Genomic DNA, 14,644 nt, shown 5'->3' with positions numbered 1-14,644 from the left:
GCAACCACAAATCTGTACTCTATGTCTGTAAGTCTGTTTTTGTTTCGTAAATAAGTTAATTTGTGTCATATTTTAGATTTCACAGATAAGTGATATCATATGGTATTTGTCTTTCTCTTTCTGACTTACTTCACTTAGTATGATAATCTCTAGGTCCATCCATATTGCTAGAAATGGCATTATTTCATTCTTTTTTATGGCTGAGTAGTATTCCATTGTGTCTGTGTATATATATGTGTGTGTATATATATGTATATATATATATATACATATACATACATATATATGAACTATATTCAATATCCTGTAATAAACCATAATGGAAAAGAATATGAAAAAAGTGTAATGTTTAATTTTCAAATATCTTATTTTATAAATATACCACATCTTCTTTATTCATTCATCTGTTGATGGATATTCAGGTTGTTTCCATGTTATGGCTATTGTAAATAGTGCTGCTATAAATATAGAGGTACATGTATCTTTTTGAATTATAGTTTTGTCTGTGTATATGCCCAGAAGTGGGATTGTTGTATCATATGGCAACTCTATTTTTAGTTTTTTGAGGAGCCTCCATAGTGTTTTCCATAGTGGCTGCACCAATTTACATTCCCACCAACAGTGTAGGAGAGTTCCCTTTTCTCCACACCCTCTCCAGCATTTATTTGTAGACTTTTTGATGATGGTTATTCTGACTGGTATGAGGTGATACCTCATTGTTGTTTTGATTTGCATTTCTCTAAGAATTAGCGATATTGATCATCTTTTCATATGCCTGTTGGCCAGCTGTATGTCTTCTTCAGAGAAATGTCTATTTAGGTCTTCTGCTCATTTTTTGATTGGGTTTTTTGTTTTGTTTTGTTATTGAGTTGTATGAGCTGTTTATATATTTTGGAAATTAAGCCCTTGTCAGTAGCATCACTTGCAAATATTTTCTCCCAGTATGTATGTTGTCTTTTTGTTTTGTTTATGGTTTCCTTTGCTGTGCAAAAGCTTATAAGGTTGGTTTGGTCCCATTTGTTTACTTTTGCTTTTATTTCTATTGCCTTAGTAGGCTGACCTAAGAAAACTTTGGTACGATTTATGTCAGAGCATGTTTTGCCTGTGTTCTCTTCTAGGAGTTTTATGGTGTCATGTCTTACATTTAAGCATTTAAGCTGTTGTTTATTTTTTGTGAGGTGCATTCTAACTTCATTGATTTACATGGCGCTGTCCAACTTTCCGAACACCACCTGTGGGAGAGACTGTCTTTTCTCCCTTGTATATTCTTGCCTCCTTTGTCAAAGATTAATTGACCATAGGTGTGTGGGTTTATCTCTGGGCTCTCTATTCTGTTCCATTGATCCGTATGTCTGTTTTTGTGCCAATACCATGCTGTTTTGATTACTGTAGCTTTGTAGCATTGTCTGAAGTCTGGGAGGGTTATGCCTTGTACTTTGTTCTTTTTCCTTAGGATTGCTTTGGCAATTCTGGATCTTTTATGATTCCATATAAGTTTTAGGATTATCTGTTATAGTTCCATGAAAAATGTCATGGGTAATTTGATAGGGATCACATGAAACCTGTATATTGCTTTGGGTAGTGTGGCCATTTTAACAGTATTAATTCTTCAAATCCAAGAGCATGTAATATCTTTCCATTTCTTTGAATCATGTTCATTTTTCTTTATTAATGTTTTATAGTTCTCACCTCCTTGGTCAGGTTTATTCCTAAGTTTTTTTAAATGTGATTTTAAAAAGGAATTTTTAAAAAACTTTCCCCTTCTAATATTTCATTGTTAGTGTAAAGAAATGCAAACAATTTCTATATGTTCCTCTTCCATGTCTCTTCCCTAGCTATTCTAGGTGACTTATTCAGGCAAATGGCCATAAGTTCTGTCTAGATACTCATAGAGTCCAAACATTTATACACAGCCATGACTTTCCCTAATAAGATACACAAATCTCTACACTCCTTTTTGACACATCCCCTTGGATATGTAGGAAGTATGTAAGACATTTCTAAATCCATATACTTTTTCTGCCCAAACCTAATCCATCCCTGGTGTTCCCATTTCTGATAATGGCACGTCCATTCATCCACTGGTTAGGCCTCAAATTTTGGAAACATCCTTGACTCCTGTCTTTTTCTCACCACTCCCTTACAATCCATCACTCTCTCACTACTGCTGTGTGTAGCCCAAATCATAGCATTTCTTGCCTTGAGAATTACCGGAATTGTGACAGGCTTTAACTTTTTTCTCTACTTTTATCTTTGGCCCACTGCAGTTAATTATTCACCCCACAGTCAGAGTGAAGACTGCAAAATGTAAATCTCATCTGCCTCAAAAGGTTTCCAGGATGACGATTATAAATCAATGGCCCCTTCAATGGCTTACAAAGTCCTATGGGTCTGGTCCAGCCCCCTCTTTGCCCCATCTCCATCCCCTTCTTTATACCTGTACCCCAGCCATGATGAATTTGCCATTCTTCAGACATACCAAGTCCTCTCCTGCCTCAGGAAGGGGTCACATTCACTCTGTCCAGGTGTCCACAAGTCTTCTTCACCCACTCTATTCAGGTCTTTGCCAAATGATGTTTCCTCAAAGAGGTCCTCAGAGAAACCTAGAAGGGGCTCTCTCCTTATCCTGTTTTAGTTTCAGTCACAGCACCTATGATTACCAAGCAGCATATATTCATTTATAAGCTTCTACCAGTTCCTCCACTGGAATGGAGACTCCTGAGGATAGGAACTTGGTTCAGTTCTTATGTGCCCAGGGCCTAGCAGTGCCTAGGACATGGCAGGTACTTATTATGTACTGTAGATCTTTCCTACTCGTCTCTGAACTTTGTTCCAACAAGTGGTATTTTCATCTGGAGACCCAAGAGGAGTTGGATTTTCTTTCTTCACACCACTGCAGGCAGAAAAGAAGCCTGTTGACAGAGGATCATCACACTGTTGTGTGTAGTGACATGATTAATAGGGAGCTTCAGTCCTCGCCTGAGGTCTATTTTCATTGCCTGACTAGCTGGTGGTTTGACGAATGACACTAAATTTCACCTGCCTATATAACTGCAAATAATTAAACATAATAAGTATTCTACTGCACAGATTTGATTGCCTTCCTGGTCAGCTAGTGATGAAGTTACTAATTCCACCATTGACTATCTCAGATCTGCTAGCTGAATTGACAGACAGCTTAGGTGTAACCCAGGTAGAGGGATAGAGGGAAGCAAGGGAGTGTTGCCAAAGGTAGGGGGTGCCTGCTTCTTTCTCTGCTCCTCTGCATTCTAGATCCATGCCCTCCCCACTTGAGCATACTTAAATCCTTTAGAATCAGGGAACAAGGAAATAAGCGTTCTGAGCCATATCCACTACATTCCTAACCTGAGACCCACTAATGAGATGCAAGAAACTCATTAGCTGCCTGAAATTCATGCAAGTTTCTGGCTGCAATTGGGTCTGTGCATGTTTCTCGGGTGAGGTTCAAGGCTTCTATCAGATTTTTCAAACTGATGTCTAACTTAAATGATCCTAAATTGTCTATAACCATTCCTCAGAAGAGACCCCCAGGAGTGTTAAGAAATAGTGTGGTCTATCCCCAAACCCTATTTGACAGCCACTCCGATCTACACTGTTATCCTGATTAGAGATCAGGATTGAGGGGAGAATATGCAGGGTTCTGGGCTGACTTTTAAGCCCCACTTGAGGTTCTGATCTCTTGTATGGATTCTGCTTCTCATTATTCCCACTTTGTCTCTGTGAGGATAGAGTTGGATTGAAGTCTTTTAGAGAAAGGCCCAGAGGAGTCTGCCAGCCCCTTTCTTGCAACCTTTACTACAGAATGACTGATATCTGCTCCCTTCACAGCAGATGGTTTTGTCCTCAACTTAGGGGTAAGGATCCTTGTATAAAACTATCCTGCTTGGAGGTAAGGAACGTACATCACTGAGAATAATCATCAAGGTAGTGACTTATAATTAAAATGAATGCTAAGTAGTAGACATAATAGAGATCTTCAGCTTTAGATGGCAGTGAAAATTGCACAGCAGGCCATCAGTTAAATAAGCTGGGTTTTATCCTATTAACAATGAGCTAAATTAGGGTATATCTGTGCTAATAGTTAACCATAAACCAAAATTAAAAGCATACCCTTCTAGTCATCAAAAATATCAACAATACATTGGTAAGAACCATTTTTTTCAATACTATTTGAAAAAAATAAGTCCAGATCTCAGAAAAATAAATTGTGATGCAAAGACCATGTGCTAAAAGGGAATACACACAAATACTAAAGGCGATCACCTCCGGGTATTGGAATTTGGATTTTTCAAAATACTTTATTATTTTTGCTATAATCAGGAAGTAATTGCTAAATGATAGTTCTACTAGCTTATTACTTTGTTTTACTATGTGTTGCAGTTTATAAAAGCCAGGGAGCCCCTCTGGGACTGTCCATTGGATAGGGATGGAGATTTAAATCTGGAATAACAGCACAAATCACCACCACATATGTCTGGTAACAAAAGTTTGTGCATTTTTATTCTTTGCTTCAACTCTCCATGGATTTCACAATTACATTAGGTTTTCTCAAATTTCTAGGATAGAAGTTATCTACATAAACTAGTATTAATAGTAAAATCCAATTTTATAAATCACGTCTTGTAGAAAATTTATAATCAATACCATGTGCTTTGTTTTTGAAAACTTAGTCATTGGGTTCAAAGCACATGGGTCATTTACTCCTAGGCTAGGGGCCTGGCCAGACTTCTAGAAAATGAAGAGGAAAGGAATTGAAGTAGGGAATCACCTGCTGATTTATTGCTTATGTCATAGACTTATGTCATTCTTTTAAGAAATAATAAAATCTCCTTAATTTTCTCCAGAGCTGGTATGTTTTTCTCTTTTGGAAGATAAAATGAATAGCAAAAGTGAATCATATCTTATAAATCATAAAAAAAATTCAGAGCTTTTAACTTTACTCCTGAGAAGTATCCTAATGGTCCTTGTCACTAGTTAACTACACCTTTGTAGTATGAAGACAGTGCTGACAATACGTAAAAGAACTAGAGTGGCTGAGTTCCAAAAAATTTAATTTAGAAAAAGAAGTGTCAGGTTGCATTTGGCTCAAGGACTGTAGTTTGCCAACCCTTGTTCTAGAACTTCATTTGTTCTCCACTGTATCTGGTATAAAACCAGAAAGGTATATTAAGATCTACTATATCTAATATGTTTATCTTTTACATTATACCTCTTACAATTGTCGTTTTATGCATCCTGATAACTTATTTCATGCACAGATAATCAAAACATTTATTGTCCTTTTAAAATGTCTTTAAAAAACATCATTCAAGTGCCCTTTTTCTGATTTCATATTATTTTGCCTAAATTCGAACTTTAGCAGCCAGGTAAATGAACCTTGATTTATTTGTACATTTATTGGCTTATTAAATTTACTGTTTTATATTTCAAACTTTCTACATTATTTTTTAGGTATAACTCTTTGGTACAATCTGATAGCACTTATTTAATAGGTAACTTAACTCCTTTCAGTAAGTTGAGTGGCAGATATATTTGTTTTAGTTTATGTTCAGTTATGTTATAAAAAAAGTCTTTTTAGGGCTTCCCTGGTGGCGCAGTGGTTGAGAGTCCGCCTGCCGATGCAGGGGACACGGGTTCGTGCCCCGGTCCGGGATGATCCCACATGCCGCAGAGCGGCTGGGCCCGTGAGCCATGGCCACTGAGCCTGCGCGTCCAGAGCCTGTGCTCTGCAATAGGAGAGGCCACAGCAGTGAGAGGCCCGCGTACTGAAAAAAAAAAAAAAAAAGTCTTTTTAGTAAATAGTTCTGTTTTCATGGCTCTGTTCATTTTTCTTCTAAGAATTAGGAAGATTGTGTTTTTGCTCTAGTAGGTACTTTTATAATTATAAACTTGTGTATTTTTTAATCTTCTACTTACTTAAGACAGTAACTAGTAATTCCATATTATAGAACCAATGATGAAATCAGTGTTTCTTCTCTCTCCTTAACCATCCTTTAATGCCCAATTTTAGTGCCTTTTCTAATATTTCTTAGTGTTTATCATTTTACAATTAAATAAAAATCTTATAACTTGGTTTTTCAGTTGTAAATGATACACTTGGACTCCCAGCCTTTAAGGATCAGAAAATCAGTATGCTAGTACTGCATTGGTTATGTTATACCTTCATCTTCCACATTGTACTGGATCTATTCTTTGTAAACTACCAAAGACACAGGCCTCTAAAAGTTCCCACCTAGGGAATTCCCTGGTGGTCCAGGGTTAGGACTCCACGCTTTCACTGCCGAGGATGCAGGTTTGATCCCTGGTTGGGGAACTAAGATCTCGCAAGCCGTGTGGCATGGCCAATAAATAAATAAAATAAAAATTAAAATTCCTACCTATAACTGATCACTTTGGATTTACTTTTCCCTGGATACCTTCTTCTAGTACTCAGTAACTCACCTGAGTAGCTCCTATTTAGACATTCTTCCTCTAATAACCATGGATCTTCTCCTTCCTCCAACTTGAAGGTCACATCTGGTTTTCCAAAGCAATACTCTATAAGTGGAAAAGAATTTATTGTTTGGATCAGCTACATGGGCTTCAATACTTCTGGATATAAAGGAAGGTACAGCTTCAGGAACTATACAATGAAGGTGCTCATTTGACCTTTTTGAGGAGGTGACAGAAGGAATGAATCTTCTTAAATCCCTGAATCGTAGGACTAAATAATTAAATTCTAAAAATAGTCCATGTGTGGGGTTTTATACAAGGGACTTCATGGGGACTATTACTTTACCTCCTCATGTCAAACAAGTAGAAAATCATACAAAATGGAACAATAGGCAGTGCAGGACAGGAATTCTTAAGAAAAAGGAAACAAATTAAGTGAGTCCCATTATTCCCACAGTATAGAAAATTTCTATGCCACAACACAGTAAGGGAAACCAAAGAGAGCCTGACACTCTCAGTAAGTTGAGGAGACAGAGTTAGTAATTTAGGAATGCCAAGGCAACTAGAATCTGCAAGACAAAATACTGGAGGGGAAAGAGCTGTAGTAAGGAAGAGCTGTAGAAATCTGCAGAAAGATCTCCTTGAGTCTTTGGCTGAGTAGAGACTTGTGCATGCATGTAAGGAAACTACCTGAGACTGGGGAAAGAATCACTGGAAAGGAGGAGGATGATAAATCACCAAAGCACAGACAGAGATGGGAAGCTTGTTATCCTACCAGCCAGAGTAGAAAGATCTCTTAATTCATGGAGGACTCAGTAGAATAACCTGAAAGATCTGCCTTAGTACAGGAGCAAAGTCAGCCCTAGACTGCTCTGAATCCAAGAGAACAAAGCTTTAGATCTTGAAAGGATAAAACTAATTCCAAATAACTTAGCTTTATTCCAGAGAAAGCCCCCAGATATTTTAAAATACCAAAAAAATACAGCACCTGACAAATTAAAATCCATAACTAGCAACCAATAAAAAATTATGAAGTATGAAAAGAAGGCACATATGACCCTTAACCAGGAGAATAGTCAATCAAAAGAAACAACAGGATATGACACATATGATAAAAGTAGCAGTTAAGAACAAGAGAATAAACAGGATTGCATTCTTGAGGCATTCACATGGTAAGGTCTGCTCACCCACTGAGAGGAGGTGGCCGTAGTTCTCCAGTATCACATCTCTGTACAGGATACTCTTGAGCAGGGCCCAGGTGTTTCCACTCCTGGGTTAAATCCACAGTCACATCCTTGAATGACATTCATGCCTGTAATAGCACATTTCTGATTAATCTGAAGGGTTTAGAAACAGGTAACATAGAAAATACCTTTGAAAACTCTTGTGATGTTTACTGTTGAAAGTTTAAAGCAAAATATTGTAAAATAATAAATAAAATTATAAATTATTACAGCCCTAATTTTGTCTTATACTTTGGGGGCATCACACAATTAGTACAAATATTATTTTCATGCCCTAATTCATTTGTATATATTTCTAAAATATGTACTTATAATCTCAGTTAACATACTACCAAGAAAGCTTAGTGCCTTTTTTAAAAAACATTTTATTTCTTTATTTTATTTTATTTTTTGGCTGCGCCGTGTGTTAGTTGCAGCACGCCAGATCTTCCTTGAGGCATGTGGGATCTTTCATCGTGGCTTGCAGGCTTCTCTCTAGTTGTGGCGTGTAGGCTTCTCTCTAGTTGCAGCCTGTGGGCTTTCTCTCTCTAGTTGTGGTGTGCAAGCTCCAGGGCACGTGGGCTCTGTAGTTTGCAGCACGTGGGCCCTCTACTTGAGGTACGTGAGCTCAGTAGTTGTCGTGCGCAGGCTTAGTTGCCCTGCGGCATGTGGGATCTTAGTTCCTCAACCAGGGATTGAATCCGTGTCCCTTGCATTGGAAGACAGATTCTTTACCAATGGACCACCAGGGAAGTCCCAAAGCTTAGTGTCTTTTTAAAGATAAAGTCATTATAAATAGTGTTCCTATAATCATTTCTTATACACCAATGGTTTATACACCTGAGCACTCTCTAGGTTACACACATCCTCAGCCAGAGTCCTCTGCTGGGGTAATGGGGGAATCAATGAATAGATGCATGTAAGCCCTGGAGGGAATACTCAGAACCAGACCTGTATTTCAGGAGCTCATATTTATACTCAATAGATTTCCAGCAGAGGTACCATGGCAATCCAATGAACAAAGTACATATTTCTCAACAAATGGTGCCATAATTTTCAAACATATATAAGGGGAATAAAAAGGTAAAATGCTTTTGGCCATATTAGGCAAATATTTCTTGGATAGGACAAAAAAGCATATATCATTGTTATTTACTGAATTGTGTCCCCCAAAATTCATATGTTGAAGCCCTAACCCCCAATGTGACTGTATTTGGAGATAGGGTCTTTAAGGAGGTAATTAAGGTTAAATGAAGTTAAAATAGGTGGGGCCCTAATCTGATAGGACCAATGTCCTTATAAGAAGAGGAAGAGACACCAGAGATCTCTCTCTTTCTGTGTGTGTACAGAGGAAAGTCCATGTGAGAACACAGCAATAAGGTGGCCCTCTGTGAGCCCGGAAGAGTTGGTTCACCAGAAACCAACACTGATGACATACTGATCTTGGACTTCCAACCTCCAGAGTTATAAGATATTTCTGCTGTTTAAGCCACCCAGTGTGTGATATTCTGTTACAGCAGCCAGCCTAGAATAATATATTCATAAAAGAAACTGAAAAAGGTATGAAATATTGGTAAATTTAAAACCTCTGCTCTTTGAAAAATACTGTTAAGAATATGAAAAAACCTAAAACTGAGAGAGAATATCTACAAATCATGTATCTGTGGAAATATTTTTATAGAACATATGTAAGTCTCCAATCAAATAGGCATCTTCAACAAAGAGTAATGGATAACGAACAAAAACATGCTTATTATTAGGCATTAGAAAAATTCAAATTAAAACTAAAATGAAATACCATTACAAACCTAAAATAATGGCTCAAATAAAAAACCTGATATTGTTAAATGCTGGTGAACATACAGAGTAACCAGGACCTTGACACATTGCTGATGGGAATGCAAACTAGGACAGCCACTTTGGAAAACAATTTGACATTTTCTTGCGACATTAGACATATAATTATTATGAGACCCAGAAAATCCACTCACTCCTTCACATTAACCCAAGAGACTGAAGACATATGTTCACACAAAGAAGCCTGTATATGAATATTTATGGCTGGAAATAACCCAAATATGCATCAACTGGTGAATGGATAAATGAACTGTGGAATAGCCTCACAACAGATGACGACTCATCAACAGAAAGGAACAAACTACTGAAACATGGACTGGAGACAGAGTGAATGACACTGTTTGACTCCTGGATCTGTCACAATAATTGGCCCTGGACAATTCACTGACACTCTCAGGTCTCATTTCTTTAAAGTTTTAAATGAGTCAGAGGTAGATGACCATAGAAACCTTTCAGGAACCATCACCGTGGGACTCTGTGAAGTCAGGATAGTGCCACATGTGTGACGGCAGCATCTGTAAAAGGGCAATTTAGGGAGAGTGGAGACAGCCTTTCCGCCCTCTGCCTGGTTATCCTTTACTCCCAGACCTCACCCTCACTAGCTCTCCAACAAAGTGGCCTTTCCTGAGCAGCCTGCCCCTGGGCCACCCCAGCTCACCTTGCTCTTTTCAAGACTGGCCCAAACTCCCAACTGTCACACCAATGTGGTGGCTTCTGAATGTGGTGGCATTACCAAGTCTGGCTCATTCCTGGCAGAAGGATCAAGAACTACTTCTTGATCTTGTGCAGACCTGCTCCTGGGCTCTTCTGCCTCCGCTCTGTAGCTCTGGAGAGAGGTCTAAGGTCAGGGGGTGCTCTCTTCCAGGTAAGACTCTTTTACCAGGGTCCCCCTGCTTCCTACTTCACAAGAGCTGCTGTGCTCTAAAATGAATTTCCCAGGAGCTGGAATCTAGTCCTAGGCCACAATTTTAAGGCCAGAAAGCTGACCTTCTTGGAATTCATTATAATCTTAGACTAAAAACACAGCCTGAAGTGCATGAGGGGATAGGAGGCTCTGTCTGACTCAAAGGATCTGAGGAGACAACAGAAATCCCAGAATACATTTGACATATGGTAGGATTCCATCTACATTCACTTACTATTATATCCCTGGAGATTTGGGGACAAGTTACTCTGTTAGGTGCTGTGAAGGCTGCAATGCTGATTTCTGGCAGATGTGATATTTAGACAAAGCCTGAGATTGGAAGTAAAGCACACCTGCCCTTGAATCCAGACTCCCTCATTGCTAGCTTGTGACCTGAGCCACCGTCCACTAACCTGAGCTTCGGTTATTTTTAAAGCAGATGGTTATACAGACCTCACAGAATGGTTGAGGTTTATACATACGCCAACCAATAAAAAGAACGACGTGTCTTCTAAATATAATAGCAGTTGTCACGTACTCAGGGCTTAGTACCCTGCACTAGCTTACCTGATTTACAGGTGATGACTTATCTGAGTTTTAAAACAATGCCATGAAGCAGTCATTATTAATGTCCTTACTGACAGATGAGAAACTTGCTTCTTATCCAGGTTCCTTCTAGCGCCCCTGCTTAAAGGTGACAGAGCTGGAATTTACCTGGGTCTCTCTGGCTCCAGAGCTCGGGCTCCACTACAGACCCACCGCCTGCGCTTTCTGGCACGCTCACCATCCGCATTATGAACAAACAAGCACCACGCTCCCTACCACGGCCGCCGCGGGGGCTTTTCTCCGGTCCGGCTGCAGGTGGGGCCAGGCAAACGATCCCCGTACACTCCGGCCTGCATCGAGCACTTGCTCCTGATAAGGGCTCAGCCGCATCTAACACGGGGGTTGAACCTGGGGGCCCCAGGGACTTTCTGCTCCCGCCCCCTGGGTCACAAGCCCACTCCTCTCCAGAAGTTCCCGTGCGGCGCGGTGTCTCCATCGCCCCAAATCCACTCTACAGGAGGACAATCAAGGACCCAGCACCAAATATCAACCAGGGACGAAAGTCCGGAAACAAAAACGCTCAGCTGGGCCTGCACACGCGCAAATGTAGCCTAGAAACTACCCAGAGGGCTGTACGGTGACCCAACCAGATTCAAAACTACATTTCCCATAAATCTCTGTGACTTGCCGTTTCTTTGCAGCGTTTCTTCTTTATTATTAGACTGTTGCAAGGTGTGCTCTATGTTCCCTTCTGCCCAGGTTCTCTCAGAGACCCCAGGCGTTATGGGTTAATTTGAACTTTACTGCCAAATACTACATCGCATGGTCTTGCATCACACTCCGAAGGGGAAAACAACAGTTGCCAAAGACGCTGGGAACAATTTGGGAAATTTGAATGTGGAGTGGTGATTAGGAATTGAGCATAATGTCAGCGAATATTAGTTACTCAGTTGTTACATGGAATTATATTGATTGACTGGAAAATGTATTGATTTTGTAAAGGCATGCATAAGGACACGGTTTGCACTGAAGTCATCTTGTTAGTTCATTTTATAAAATTTGAGCAAAAACTAATTAAAGCAAATACAGCAAAAGGTTAGGTTTCTTAAGTTGATGGAGGGCATAACTATTTATGGATACTCATTTTACCATTTTCTATTTTTTTGTTGTCTAGGAAAAATTAATAGCTGATCTAAAGGAGAAAGAATTTTATTCAAGCCAACCTGTGGATTACAGACCTGGAAACAGTCTTTCAGAAAACTGAGGACTATTCCACCTGTTAGAAGTCAAAGTCATAGTCATATACATTTTCGAGACAAAGGATGGTATGTCAAAATGACACACTGATATTTTACATAAAGTTCACTAAAGATACATAGTCCAGACCTGCACGTACAAGGGGAGAAGTAGGTCACTATGACCCCTTACAGGATTAGGAAAGGAAAAATTAATTTTCTAAGAAGTTATGTTATTGGTATCAGAAGGAGAAAAAGAAAACACTGATCTTTATGGTGGAGCAGGAATTCCCGCCTTTGAGGAGGTCTGGTTAATGTATAATGCAGATGCACACAGCACTTTAGGGCTGGCCTAATAGGGGCAAGGAATATGTTATGCTTAAAATTTCTTGTCCTGCCTTAAGACATAGTTTTTATTCCATCACTGTTTTTCAAATTTTTGTAATACAAAGAAAAGGATAGGCATTCTCTTTCCATCAATGCCCTGTTAAAACTCTAAGTTGCCAAAAGTAATCAAGATACAAATAACTTTTGGGAATAAGGCAAATAAGACACTTGAACATTAAGCACAACAGTACCATAAAAGAAAGTATCTGTGACCAACAGAATTTATCTCAGGAAAAGGAAAAGAGCAAATTTCAAAAATGCATAATGTACGAAAATACACACAATGCAAAATAAGAAAATGATTATCAAGAAAAGCACTCGGGGGCTTCCCTGGTGGCGCAGTGGTTGAGAGTCCGCCTGCCGATGCAGGGGACATGGGTTCGTGCCCCGGTCCGGGAAGATCCCACATGCCGCGGAGCGGCTGGGCCCGTGAGCCATGGCCGCTGGGCCTGCGTGTCCGGAGCCTGTGCTCCGCAGTGGGAGAGGCCACAACAGTGAGAGGCCCGCGTACTGCAAAAAAAAAAAAAAAAAAGCACTCGGGGGGGGTCCTCCGGGGGGGCCTCCCGGAGGGCCTCCCTGGTGGTGCAGTGGTTGAGAGTCTGCCTTCCAGTGAAGGGGACACGTGTTCGTGCCCCGGTCCGGGAAGATCCCACATGCCGCGGAGCGGCTGGGCCCGTGAGCCATGGCCACTGAGCCTGCGCGTCCGGAGCCTGTGCTCTGCAACGGGAGAGGCCACAACAGTGAGAGGCCCGCGTACCGCAAAAAAAAAAAAAAAAAAAAAGCACTCATTTCTCAGAGGTGACCCTACTGCAGCCTTAGTGAGCATCCTGTTGGGTTTTTTTTTAACCAAATTAGGCACATATGAGCATAATATTATAGGAACATCTTTTAACTAAATTACATATATTGAGCACGTATCTGGTCAATATTATTTCACATCAATCATTTTTTCTATGACAATGATTGTTAAAGTTTGGTCCTATTCATACAGTGAGAAAAGGAATACAGCCATCAAGAAGTTAGTGCAATTTAAGTGAACACAGGCATAAAGGTTCAGCAGCTTTCCTAGGAAGCTTTCGTCCCCGCCCACGCCTGGGAACCCGCTTCACCGGGCCGTTCAGCCTCCTCAGAGTGCGTGCTGTTGGTGTGGACTGGGCTCGGGGCCACCGGAGGGGGCGACGGGCACAGTTCACCGGACGCTAAAGAGCTCTCCTTGCTGCTCCCCAGGCCCCGCCGCCACCGACGCGGCTCCCTTGGCTCGTCCTCCAGCCTAGCTCCACCTCGCTTGGAGAATCCTCCGCAGTCCGGCGTCTGGGCGCGTCCTCCTGCCTTGCTTGGCTGGATCTGGAGGCGTCTTCCGGCGCAGCTTTGCCAGAGCGGCTATGGCGGCGCGAGTCTGGGCGCGTCCTCAGCCGCCCAGGACGGGTCTGCTGGCGTGCTCCGATGCCTGAGTCTTGGGGGACGGACGCAGCCGGGATCTAGGCACGTCTCCCGTGAGGTAAGCTCCTGCCACCGCACCCACACCCTCCAGGCCCCGGGCCAGCGTGAAAGGCCTCTGGGTTTACCTCAGCTGGGAAAGGAGTCTTGTACGTTGCTCAGTTCCCGATGGTCATGAGTATGACCTCAGGTGGCCTCGGCCTGCAGCGGCTTTAAGCAGGATTTCGGTTTCGGCCAGAGATTGAGGTCGGGCAGTGGCAGTGAGAGCACTGAATCCTAGTCACCTGACCACCAGGGACGAGTGGCCAGTGACAAGGCCCTGGCCTGTCAGCTGTGCAGAAATGAATTTCCACATAGAGACGGAAAGTAGTGAAACAAGGAAAGTGTTTATTAGGAGGAAAAAGAGTACATATGTGTGGAGAGACACACGGGCGACCTCAGATAGAGTCACGCCCTCCCGGTAGTTTGAATCACTTTCGTGGGGCATTTCTTCCGGGTTTCCTTTGGCCAATCATCTTGCTTTGCCTGGTTCTGAGTCCGTATATGGTATATCTCAGGGTCCTCCCATGCACGCATCTCTTAGCCAAGATGGGTTCTAGCGA

General features: G+C 41.2%; 1 long non-coding RNA gene across 1 annotated transcript; it reads right to left on the bottom strand.

The window, feature by feature from the left end:
* Window positions 1-6,128: 6,128 nt before the first annotated feature.
* On the bottom strand, window positions 6,129-11,528 carry LOC308619469. The gene is made up of 3 exons (XR_014016186.1): window positions 11,152-11,528; window positions 7,641-7,765; window positions 6,129-6,558 (listed from the first exon to the last, which is right to left on the bottom strand). It is a non-coding gene; the product is annotated as an uncharacterized lncRNA (long non-coding RNA).
* Window positions 11,529-14,644: the final 3,116 nt, after the last annotated feature.

Source organism: Mesoplodon bidens (assembly GCF_964165515.1).
Source record: "Mesoplodon bidens genome assembly, chromosome: 6".
Lineage (NCBI taxonomy): Eukaryota > Metazoa > Chordata > Mammalia > Artiodactyla > Ziphiidae > Mesoplodon > Mesoplodon bidens.
Note: the sequence above shows the minus strand (reverse complement) of the source record. Positions and strands in the feature narration are given on the sequence as shown.